Source organism: Hemicordylus capensis, chromosome 12 (genome assembly GCF_027244095.1).
Source record: "Hemicordylus capensis ecotype Gifberg chromosome 12, rHemCap1.1.pri, whole genome shotgun sequence".
Classification (NCBI taxonomy): domain Eukaryota; kingdom Metazoa; phylum Chordata; class Lepidosauria; order Squamata; family Cordylidae; genus Hemicordylus; species Hemicordylus capensis.
The window spans coordinates 21,951,608-21,964,654 of NC_069668.1; the positions used below are offsets into that span (position 1 = coordinate 21,951,608).

The following is a 13,047-nucleotide window of genomic DNA, read 5'->3' on the forward strand; positions in this document are numbered from 1 at the left end:
ATGATTACTGGCTCCGTCATAGAGCCAGATGGGGTGGTGGGGTTTGGGGGCCAGGAAGTCCCATAAGGTACCACATGAGGGCGCGGTGCCTTTTGGGAAGTCTCCCAACATTGGGAGGCACACAGCTCCCGTTGCTACTCCCGAGTGGGAGAAATCAGGCAAGGCTTCCCTAGCCTGATTTTTGCTGATCGTGGGAATCGCCTCAAAGTATTTGACATTGTAAAAAAGAAGCGGAACACATATTGATCTATCTATCTATCTATCTATCTATCTATCTATCTATCTATCTATCTATCTATCTATCTATCAAATCTGTGCACCGCCCCAAACCTTCATCTCCGAGCGGTTAACAATTGCATGAAACAAGTTAAAGCCTATGGGGGGCGTGGAAGATAAAGAAAAATAACTTCCCTCACATGTCTAACTGACTTAGTCCTAACTTACTACTTAGAAGCTTTCCCATGTGTGAAGAAGCAGTTCTCCGGGGTTTCAGGCAGGGCTCGTTCCCAGCCTTATCAGGAGATGCTGCCAGGGACTGAACCTGGGGACTTCTGCACGCAAAACCCAAGCTCTACTGCGGAGCTCTGGCTACTCCTGATGAACATATGAAGCAGTGTGTACTCTGTCAAACCACTAGTCTGATACGGTACAATATGAGCACCATGTCAAACCAGCCTAGTACTGCCTTTTCTGACTGACAGTAACTCTCAATATCTGGCATCATCTGGGACGCTTCTAGATGGTCCCAGTTGCAGAACCTGATGGGGAATCAGGGTCTCCCATTGGGACCATCAGGCTCTTCATCTGGGATCATCCAGAAGGTCCCAAATGAAAGAAAAAGGCGCTGGCAGTGGGGGGTGAGGGTCTGGAGATGCCAGATATTGAACCTGGGACCTTCTGGATGGAAGCCATATCTTCTACCTCTAGCATCAGCCCCACCCCAAAAGGAAACATGCTTCTTCCTTCTATGCTATTTGCATATATTTGCAAATATTTGCAATATGCAAACCCATGTAAATTGAATTAATTCCTCCAGTCCAGTCAGGCACCTCTCTTTAACCAACTGCAGCCCACTACATAACACCCCTTCTCCGAAAGCATCTCAGCTAGGCGTGCTATACCGTTTGTATGTCCGTAGCGCCATCTAGTGGCAATAAATAAATAAATATCTGGCTGGGTTTCGGTTAAAAAAAAAATAATTTAGGTGATTTAGCATCTGCTCATTTTCAGGGTCGGGTTTTGGCAGCGTGGATTTGATTGAAATCCAATCCAATCGATTTAAATCACTTCACAGAAGGACTCCATTTTAATGACTTAGATCACAATTTAAATTACTTGTCAGGAAGATTCTATTTTTTCATAATTTTCTTTAAAAGCACAGTACTATTGTCTAATATGCAAGTCTTGGGCAGTACAAAAATATGTTAAAACAAAACAAAACAAATAAATAAGATAACCTTAATACGTATTTAGAGATAGATGTAGGTTTCATTTTTAGAAGGTAGGTACCCATTACAATAGGCACACACCTCTCATAATGCTGTTTTAGCAACTGCCCGAACGAAACACAACCAACGTTGTTGCACTGTTGGCATTTTGCACACTTGCCCGCCTTATCCACAGGTGCAGGGACTTCATTAAAATATTCCCAAATCGGGTCTCTATTATGGCCTGCTGTGATGATAGGCATTCCCCTTCTTCAATGGAGTATATATACTCGGAAAAGGTCTGCTCAGGACCGCATGAAAATGTTCGGCTCACTTTCTATTCCCCTCCCCTCTGCACCTGTTGCATTTATATCCAGACCCCTTTTCCTTGCTCAGATCTATTCCAACCTCACAAATCCACTGTTCATTCATCGTCCTTTTTTGTCTTTGCACTTGAGGGTCGAGGAGGAAGGACTCCACTCTCTCTGTGTGTGCTGCATGTACACAGAATAGGATTGATCAGGTCTGTGATCTCTCACCCCCATATACTGCTGTTAACATGTTTCCAGAATAGAATTATGATTAATATTCATGATGACATCTTTGACTAGGTTATTTATGATTTTTTAAATTTAAAAAACCACCAATATAAATTTTTAAAAATCCGATTTAAATAGAAATCTGATTTTTTTAAAAATTTAAAACCAATCATCTATTTTTATCAACCCTGGATTTTTTCGGGTGTTTTGTGCCTGAAAATATTATAAAAAGCTTGTGCAACCATAACAACAACTACAACTACAATGTTTGTTAGCCGCCCCATAACAAATTGTTCTCTGGGCAGCTCACAACACAACATTTTTTTAAAAACCAATAAACACACAGAAAACACGACAAATCACAATGCAAAAACGAAACACAAAGTACAATACAGGGCATCCACCTCTTTCCTCATGTCCTGTTCCAGTGAGTACCGTGCTCTTTTATTTTTTACTATAACATCTGTACCTCCTTAGCATTTCTGTTTGTTCGGAGCCATGTCCAAGAATGGCTTGGAGACTCACAGAATAGAATCACAGTGTTTTAGAGCTGGAAGGGACCTTAGCAGTCTTCTCCTCTCAGTGCAGGAAATTGCTACAACCTGCAACTTGGTCATCTTAGTGCAAGTCTAACTGTACTGTAAAAGTAAAGTGTGCCATCAAGTCGATTTCAACTCCTGGCCCTGCCCACAGAGCTCTGTGGTTTTCTTTTGGTAGAATACAGGAGGAGGTTACCATTGCCTCCTCCCGCGCAGCATGAGATGATGCCTTTCCGCATCTTCCTATATCGCTGCTGCCTGATAAAGGGGTTTCTCATACCAGTGGGGATTCGAACCGGCAACCTTCTGCTTGTTAGTCAAGCATTTCCCCGCTGTGCCACTTAAGGTGGTAACTGTACGGTACTGTACTGACCTGAATCCCAGAGTAGGTTTTCCCCAAGGTTTTAAATATTAGAAATCTTAAATTCAGTTCTCTCAAATTCAGAGTCCTGTCCCTTTCAAGTAAATGCAAGCATAATCTGAATATAACCTCTATTTTTAAGGGCGTCGTCTTATTCAGGTCATCCTCAATTTGGGTAAATACAGGTGTATTTACCCACTATCAACACGCCCTTGGCCAGTGAATTTCTACAAGTTCTTGGCAGGATATCCATCAGCCCTTTGACCTGTTAGCAAACAAGAGCAGCTAAAAATAAGACCAAAGCAAAGGAGCCATTCAAGTTTGAACTCCTCAATTGCTGTGGCAAAGGCGCCCTCTAGTGGGCCCTGCGGCCTAAAGCGGTCTGTATGCAAACAGGCAACCTGAGTCACTGGAACAGGTGACTCAGCATCTAGGTCAGCACCAATCTCAAAGTGGCTGTTGAAAGCAATCCTGGGAGACTTATTTTAATGGGGATCTTGTGGGGTGGGGGGCAGAGCTGAAAACATATTGGGGGCGGGCAGGAATTCTCCAGGAGCAGCCATTCACATGTTACATAAGGACACAGGGAGCTGCCATCTACCGAGTCAGACCATTGGTCTATCTAGCTCAGTATTGGCTACACAGACTGGCAGCGGCTTCTCCAAGGTGGCAGGCAGGAATCTCTCCCAGCTCTATCTTGGAGATGCTGCCAGGGAAGGAACTGGGAACCTTCTGCACTTCCCAGAGCGGCCCCATCCCCTAAAGGGAAGATCTTCCAGTGCTCAAACATGTAGTCTCCCATTCAAATGCAAATCAGAGCAGACCCTGCTCAGCAAAGAGGACAACTGATGTTTGCTACCACAAGACCAGCTCTCCTCCCTTTGACCGCTCGTACGAGTGTGCACTGTACACAGGTACAGCAGTACATTTCCTATCTATACCATGCATTTGAAGGTCCCGTGTCCAGGCTCACTTTTAAAACGAACCCAGGTACAGTCATGTACTGTACTGTTCTGGAATTCACAGCCCCAGATATTTTTCTGCTATTCCTGCTGCTGGCTGCATCTCGGCCCCTGTGGAAGGTGCTCAGCTACTTTCCAAAAGGTGCCAACATGCAGAAGAAATACATACACAAGTATGAAACTGAAGCCAGGGGGAGAATGGCTCTCCACATCACTAGGGTGGAGTCTGCGGTGAAGGCTCATTTCAAAGCGCCTCTTTTATGGCGGCCCAAATGCCCAAGTCGCAGGTTTGCTCTTCCCTTTTGGTGCTTTCGCTTCCTGAACGTTCCGAGACGTGCCAAGCTGGTCTCACTTCTCCTTCAAACCCACTTCCCTGACTTTGCTTTTTGGAGCCCCTTCAGGAAGTTTGTTGTACCAAAGATGACCCCTTCTGAGCCCCCTCACTATAAGGGGCTTGTCGATGGCCCAGCAACCCCACCGTCACACCAATGTCACCAGATCTTGATGCAGGATCCCTGTTATGGCTACGGATCACCGTTGTGCCAATGGATCACTTTTGCACAATCCCTGGACCCCATCACGAATCGGGGATTGCACCGTTCACCATCACGAATCGGGGATCACACTGTTGGATCACCGTTGTGCCAATTTCACATGTCTCCCAATGCAGGGGGCGTGGCCAGGACAAGGAAGTGTGGGCACATAATTCCTCATCCGCTCCCAGCCAGCAAACAAATTGCTGGCTTGAAGCAGGACTCTGTGTGTGTGTTGTCTACGTGTGAGACGCTAAGGGGCTCACAAGGCCTCACAACCCAGCAGATCAGACAAGCCGAGGCAGCAGAGAAGCACCACATGCCTCCAAAAGGCCTCACGAAACCTCAGACCATAGGACCATGTTGCATCCTCCTCCCCACAAAGGGGGAGTTCAACAGCATAAGGACTGATATTTCCTTGAGCTTGCAAAGAGCCTCGGCAAAAAGGAGTCTCAGACCATCAGATTAATCCACCAATTATTATTTGAAAATGCAACAAAACTATCCCCCTTCCGAACCTGTGGTCCTCCAGATGCTCCTGGACTACAACACCCATCATCCCCAGTCACAATCAATTATAGCTGGGGATGATGGGAGTTGGTCCTCCAGATGCTGCTGTGGGCTACAACTCCCATCATCTCCAGTCACAATCAATCATAGCTGGGGACAATGGGAGTTGTAGTCCAGCAGCATCTGGAGGACCACCAGCTGGGAACCCCTGCCTGCTGTCCTTATCTCTCTTCTCGTTTTGAGGTGTTCTTCTAGAGCAGGGATTCTCCATGTTGGATCCCTAGATGTTATTGGTCTTCAGCTCCCCTAATCCCCAACCAAAGGTCACCGTGGCTGGGGATTATGGGAATTGAAGTCCAATAACATCTGGAGACCCAACGTTGAGAACCCCTGGTCTAGGGGGACTGACTACACTCGACAAAGGCTTACTCCCTTTTTAATCTACAGCCCTCGAAGGGCCCAGTGAACCTTCAACAGAGAACCCCTTCAGCCTTCCAAGGGATTTTCTTCTCTTGGCCCTTGCAAACTGACTCCCATCATTGGTGGGCCCCACGCAGAACTTGCCTTTCAAACGACACCCAGGTAGGCCTTCCTCTTCACCCACAGGCCGCTTGCTTCTTGTGTCCTGGAAATCCAGCCTCTTCCCACTCTGAAGGGGCTCCTTTTCGTCTCCCTCCTGACTGCTCTGCCCTCTGCTGGTTTGCAAGCAGGTGCCTCTCCTCAATGTGCTTGATGAGTCTGGGACACAGGTGCCTTCCAGCCTCACACCCTCTAAGAAGATGGACTGGCCCTGTAAGACCTCCCTCTGAATGGGTTTTAAAATGGAGATGGTCTAACCCTTTAAGACCGACCCAAGTTCAATCTATCTTCACACACCAAAGGGTTATTCACACACAATCATTTGGTCTTTTCTTTTGTTTTAGTTGGGCCGGATAAAACAACAACACAGACAAGGCAAGCAAAAACAAGCCAACTTACCAGAGCTGCTTCTGCACAGCGCACAATTTGAGGCTTTTCCAGTCAGGTCAGAGAGTTAGGAAGGGAAGCCACCGCAAGGTATCTCCTGCCCCAGGGGTACCTCTCTAGTTACAACTGCAGATAAATCCCTACACCTTTTCCTTTCATTGTTAGAGAAATCCAATCAGCCAGACTGCCAACTTATCCAGGCAAGTCTCTCTCTCAGCTCTTTTCTCCGGCAATGCCCTCATTCTAGAATATGCACTCATTTTCTCTTAATTTCAAAACCCTCCACAGACACACTCGTGGTTACCATAGGAACTAATGAAAACCAAATTAAAGTGTTTAAAAAAAGAAAGGGGAGCGAGTGCCTGGCTCAGATGTGTTAGATGCAGATGACTGAATCCACTTAAAACAAAAACAAAAACTGGATATAATTGGCTATGGAACTCAGGGATGGTCAGTCAAGAGAGCTCGTGATTTGCAGGAAGGAGAGCTGGTCTTGTGGTAGCGAGTATGAATTGCCCCCTTGCTAAGCAGGGTCTGCCCTGGTTTGCATTTGCATGGGAGATGAGCCCTTTCTCACGCGCAGCGAGAAGAGGCAAGAGGGTTAGCAGGGAGGAAGCCCTAAAGAGCTTACCTCCCCACAGATGAGTGTCGGACTTCTCTTTGGCGGGCGAGTCACCCACCCAGATGCCTACTGGCTGCTGTCAGTGGCTCTGAGGGTTGGGTGCCAGGACATTTCGCCCTGTATCACTCTGTCCCCCGGAGCTCAAATAATGCTCTGCACGAGGAACATAGGAAGCTGCCATATACTGAGTCAGACCCTTGGTCCATCTAGCTCAGTATTGTCTTCACAGACTGGCAGCAGCTTCTCCAAGGTTGCAGGCAGGAATCTCTCTCAGCCCTTTCTTGGAGATGCTGCCAGGGAGGGGACTCAGACCCTGGATGCTCTTCTCAGAGCGGCCCCATCCCTTAAGGGGAATATCTTGCAGTGCTCACACATGTACTCTCCCATTCAAATGCAAACCAGGGTGGACCCTGCTTAGCTAAGGGGTAGCAAGTCATGCTTGCTACCACAAGGCCAGCTCTCCTCCCCTTGAGGAGAGTGCAGTGCATTATGGGAATCCCCCCTCCCCTCCCCGAGATCGCCTCAGTCTGCCTGCTGAGGCTGCAATCACCCACAGCTGATCGATGAGCAGACGCTCGATCTCCGAACCTCATTTTGGAGGGTGGCTCTGGAGGCGGGTTTGCCGCTGGGATCAGTCCCGATCCTGGTGGTACACATGCACGTGCAAAAGCGGGCTGGGCTTCCTTAGCCCGGTTTTGCACGTGCCTGTGGAGAGCTTCCCTATGTGTGAGCACTGTAAGACATCCCCCTTAGGGGATGGGGCCGCTCTGGGAAGAGCATCTGCATGCAGATGCTTCCAGGTTCCCTCCTTGGCGTCTCCAGATATGGCTGGGAGCAACTCCTGCTTGCTTTGGAGAAGCTGCTGCCAGTCTGTGTAGACATTATTGAGCGAGATGGACCAATGGTTTCACTCAGCCACTTCCAATGTTCTGATGTGCAAAAGTTTCCAATTCCAATGTAACAATAAGAACAAGGAAGGCCCCTAACCTCCCAAGTAGGCTGCTGGAAAGAAGTTGGGGGCAAAACCAGACATGGATTTTTGTGACAAAGAACTGGAATCAGTTCTGAATTTGAAAATAAATTCATGGGCACCCTGACACTTAATTCTAAGTGTGCATCCACCCCACCAACCACACGTTCACTCCTGCCAAAGCAGCGTAATATGGTACCTTTATTAAAGGTTATGCCGTCGAGTCGGTGTTGACTCCTGGTGACCACAGAGCCATGCGGTTTTCTTTGGTAGAATACAGGAGGGGTTGACCATTGCCATCTCCCGCACAGTATGAGATGATGCCTTTCACCACTTTCCTGTATCGCTGCTGCCTGATATACACCAGCAGGGATTTGAACCAACAGCCTCCTGCTCTCTAGGCCGATTGCTTCCCCGCTGTTCCATTAGGTGGCATAATATCTTCATTAGGATGAACTAAAATATCACCAAGTTGTGAATAAGCTTCTGAGTTCAACAGATCTCTTTTTCAGGCCCAGATGTTAAGCAAAGCAACAAGGGGGAGAGGGAGAGACGGAGGCTGGTGTGGCGGAAAAGCCTCCAACTCTGCTTTTTGTAGGATTCTAAAGGAGGTTTTGTGTAGGTTATGGGGTCAGAAACGTCGACCCTCAAAATTTGCCAGTATTCCAGCATGATGGCTGTGGCTGACAGACAGGGCCCTACAAAAGCCACAGGGAATTTTTGTTGTAAATTGCCTAGAGACGGAAGTGTGGGGCGGTTTATAAATTTGAAAAATCAATTAATCAATTTGAAGGGGTGGGAAGCATACCGAGAGTTTCCGTTCCTGGCTTATATGGTGTACAAATTTCCTGGGCAGAAGCAGACTAGAATACGTGCTAGAATACAACAGGATCCACTCTTAAAGCGGGCAACAATATTCAGGACAGAAGGTTTCCTAGCAAGGATATTTGCCCAGGGTTGGACAGGTGCATTTCAGTGCCTTTGTCGGGGGATACAAACTCAGCAAGAAACAATCAAATGTCACTTTCAGATAGACAGACAGACCCAAGCAGCCTCCTTAATTGCTATGTTTCACAGCAGAATGTTGGATTCGGTGAAGAAATCTTTTTTATTAACCCCCCCTGGAACACTTCGTTATTCCTTACTGCCACTCTCATTTCTCTCCTCCCCCACCTCCACCAACTCTTAAGATTATATAAAGAAAGTTACATAATCGAAAATTACACAAAGCGATATCACTGTTGTTCTAATGACCAGGGCGTTTTTCACACCACAGGCTTTCTCGAGAGTTTACGGCAAAGGCTTCACTGCAAATTCAAAAAGTGGATTTTTCTACCCTGTATATAAATCGGGCTATGCTCTTAACGTGCATGAAAGTTCTTAATCGTGCCTGGAGTTCTCCCCGAGAGCTTGCAGGGTCTTCGGGGTCAATCTGGCCGAAACCTGAATGCACACCTTCCATTCCAGAAGAGATGTGAGCTAAAAGCTCTGTATGGAAAATGCCCAGGTGGAGCAATAATTGATGGACGCATTTGGAGATGCAGAAAGGAGACTGGCCCCAGCTCAGTCAAGAGTATTTCCCAATCCTGGGCAGCAGAGATAGAGGAAGATGCTGAAAGGCATCATTTCATACTGAGCGGGAAGAGGCAATGGTCAACCCCTCCTGGATTCTACCAAAGTCAACCACAGGGCTCTGTGGTGGCCAGGAGTTGACACTGACTCAACAGCACACTTTACCTTTACCTGGGGGCTTTCCAGACTAGCTGCTCAACAGCAACAAAATGCCTCTGTTCAGGCAAGCGGCTTTCAAAATGTAAGCAGCAGGGGGAGCAGTCTTGCAGAAACTTACCACCTGAAAAAATAGCAACTTTTTAACGCCAGATATATGACATCCTAGCTTTATACTGCAGCGATTAAATTAGAAACAAGGCACTGGAAATGTGAACGGCACCCTGCTGTCTGTGTAGGGACTGCAGTGTCACAACACAGGAAGTGTGGAAGCACACTTCCGAAATACGATGTGACCCCGTTGCAGGGTCTAATCTGTAAAGCGTCCTGGAGATGCTGCCATGGACTGAACATGCAAAACAGGGAAATACTTGAGCTATATCCTTGCACATAGTAGGGATGTACAGAAAAAACAGTTTGACTGGTTCAGTTTGAGTCCGAACCGAATTCAAACAACACTGTGCATGTTTGGTTTGGGCATCATCAAACTTGGGGCCCGGTTTGGCTCAAATTCAAACCTGTTTGGGGGTGCCAGAAGGAGAAACTGCAAGAAACACAGACACCAAATAAAGAAGAAACAGTGCAATTCTGGGGGAAATTATGGGACAATCCAATAGATTATAATAAAAAAGCAGGCTGGGTAAAAGAGGTCAGAAGATGTAACCAACAAATGCAAGATCTAATAATAACACCAGAATTAATAAGTGAAAGAGCAAAGAAAATTAAAAATTAGACTGCACCAGGCGACGATGAACTGCATGGCTTTTGGCTTAAATACCTAACAAGCCTTCATAAACAACTATAGAAACAGTTCAATCACATTTTGCAAGGAGGTGATATTGAACAGTGGTTAACAAGTGGGAAAACTCATTGCATAATGAGTTCATCTCATAATGAAAGACCCAGCAAAAAGGTGCCGTTCCAAGTAATTATAGACCGATGACCTGTCTGCCAACCATGTTCAAATTATTAACTGGAACAATAGCAGATGAAGTCATGCAACACTTATTAACTAATACGCTGCTTCCAGTTGAACAGAAAGGAAATTGCCCAAACACCAGAGGCACAAAAGACCAGCTGCTGATTGACAACATGATTTTAGAAAATTGCAAGAGAAGAAAAACAAATCTAAGCGTTGCATGGATTGACTACAAGATGGCCTTTGCCTCATTGTCTCATAAATGGATACGAAAATGTTTAGAAACAATTGGTGTCAGCAAAAACATTCAGATATTTATTTTAAAAAGCAATGAGCATGTGGAGTACACAGTTAACAATCAATGGTGAGACACTTGGACAGGTTAGCATTAGAAGAGGCATTTTCCAAGGGGACTCACTATCCCCTCTGTTGTTTGTAATCGCCATGATAATGAAGGGTGATGGGAATTGTAGTTCAGCAATATCAGGAGGGCCGCAGGTTGGGGAAGCCTGCCGTAGAGGATGGTGCCACTCTTTGAAGAGCATCTGTGTGCTTACATGCAGAAGGTTCCAAGTTCCCTCCCTGGCAGCATCTTCAAGATAAGACTGGGAGAGATTTTGGAGAAGCTGCTGCCAGTCTGGATGGACAATACTGAGCTAGATGGATCAAGGGTCTGACTCAGTAGATGGCAGCTGCCTATGTTCCTATGATTTTCGATGGGCCGTGATGTTCATGCCATGGAGGCACAAGACCTGATGTCGAGCCTGGGATACTGTACCAGCTTACAAAGTCATAAGTATGCAAACACAATTTGGCTAGGTCTTCCACTACCTTCATAAGCTGCGTCGGTTAGGGATGTGCGAAATGTTTCGGGTACAGAACGATCTGTACCTGAAACGGCCGATTTCGGGTGATTCGGATCCGAACCGAATCACCCTCGAAGCCCCCCCAAATTATTCGGATCCAAAACGAATCACCCATTTCGGATCCGAAATATTTGTTGTTTCAGCCCTCCATTTTGTGGCTGATAAATGCCTTCTTCTTCCCCCTCCATTTTGAGCAATGACATCAATTTGAATTTCCCGCCTTTTTGCCTCCCATTGACTTCAATGCAAAAAGGTCTGATGTGATGTCTACTCGAATTTCGGGTCCCAGGGCCAAAAGAGTGGGGTGGGGTGGTAGTGCCTAATGGGTGGAGGCTACTACCCCAATTGCAGAGTGATTGGGCAAAGGGCTGATTTTTGGTGAATTGTTGAAGTTTACACATCTTTAAGGTTTTCCACCATTAGGTATAATGGAAGGTGTATTGCTTCACGTCGGGGGGGAAGGGGTGGCCCAGAGCTGTGTGGGGTTGGTGTTAGTGCAAGATAGGGGCAAGGAAGCTACCAGATTTTTTTCAAAGGATTTGGGCAGAGGGTTGATTTTTGGTGAATTGTTGAAGTTTACGTGTCTTTAAGGTTTTTCCTCATAAGGTATAATGGAGGTTTCAGCAGCCCCATAAGTGCACTTGGGGGGGTGTTGGGGTGGATCAGAGCGAGTGGTGGTGTAGTGCACATAGGGTGCCAACCACCCCCATGAGTTTCTAACCCATGGGGTACAGGGTTCTGTTGTTTCTTAGATGTTCTGAGTGTAGATTCTATGATAGCAAATGAGAGTGGATTCATGGTGTCTTATTGAAAATCTCATTTGCTATCATAGAATCCACACTCAGAACACCTCAGAAGCAACAAAACTCCAACAAATGAAATCACCAAAAATCAGCCCTCTGCCCAAATCCTTTGAAAAATCCCCCCCTCCTCCCCACCCGGCCGATCTCCCTTTCCTCCCTCCCCCGCCCCCGCCCTCGCTTTCCGGTACCCAGAATCCCTCCCCGCCTAAAGGCAGAAGCCCCCAAAACTCCTCCTTCCAGCCCCAGCCCAGAGGCATCATGAATATTATATATACAAAAAAGACTGTCAGAGTGGAAAGATAAGACGCAATCGCCTCCAGCCAGGAATGTTATTGCTTTCACTCATCGACTCCTCCGCAGCCAGCCTTCAGGATGTGACGAAACCAATCCGGTTGGCAGGGTAGGCATCCCCAAAGGCAATTAGGCACTGGGCCAGCCGAGCGGGGTCAAGCCGACAGCCCATCAAGCCAAGCCGTCAAAACAAAGGGCAAAGATTGTTCTTGGGGAAGGAGGAAGCACTGCGGGGGAAGCAGAAGGCCAATGAGAAGCAAGTGGCAGGAGATGGGCCATGATTGGCAGGAACCAGCCAGCAGGGAATTCACTTTGGAGCAGAGAATCACCCAAAGCTTAACCATAGGCAGACATCTGTAGTCGGACTGAGGGACTGGGACCACGTTGTGAAGCTGTTTTAACCCTCGGCCACCCCAAGCTACCCCACAGCTATTAATTAATTAATTACCCACAGCTATTCATTCATTATTATTAACTCATTTAATAATAATAATAATAATAATAATAATAATAATAATAATAATTTATTCGTTATTTATTAATTGTTACTATCTGGGCTGGGCACACAGAATCTGGTCCTCTAGTTTCCCCTGCCCGTCGCTGATTTCTTTCCACACACCCCCGCCGCTGCCGTTCTCTTCTCTGCCCGCCCGCCACTGCCGTTTTCTTCCCCCTCCCGCCTGCCCCCGCCGCCGCTTTCTCTCCCTGCCTGTCTCCATTTGCTCTCCCTCACCGCCATTTTGTTTCCCGCCTCACCTGCTGGCGCTGCCACTATCCTCTCCCCCTGCCAGCATCTCGCTTGCGAACTCTCGTGAGAGCTTCCACACATGGGATTAGCAATGGGTACACCTTAGATAGATATATTTTTAGATTGTGAGCCCTTTGGGGACAGAGAGCCATCTTATTTATTTAAATAAATAATATATAATATATAGGTAGATTATTATTACTTACTATTATCATTATTTATTTACCCCACAGCTATCTTATCATCATCATTATCATCATGAT

At 46.7% G+C, this 13,047-nt stretch overlaps 1 protein-coding gene across 7 annotated transcripts in view; it reads right to left on the reverse strand.

Moving 5' to 3' along the window:
- Positions 1 to 13,047, reverse strand: part of LOC128336014 (rap1 GTPase-activating protein 2) — a 196,884-nt gene that overhangs the window by 118,027 nt on the left and 65,810 nt on the right. The window contains exon 1 of one of the 7 annotated variants that reach the window (XM_053275076.1): positions 5,850 to 6,108. The exons of the other annotated variants lie outside the window; for them this stretch is intronic. The gene's annotated coding sequence lies outside the window, so the exon portion shown is untranslated. Of the gene's footprint in view, positions 1 to 5,849; positions 6,109 to 13,047 lie in introns of those variants that run through there. 7 annotated transcript variants of the gene reach the window in all.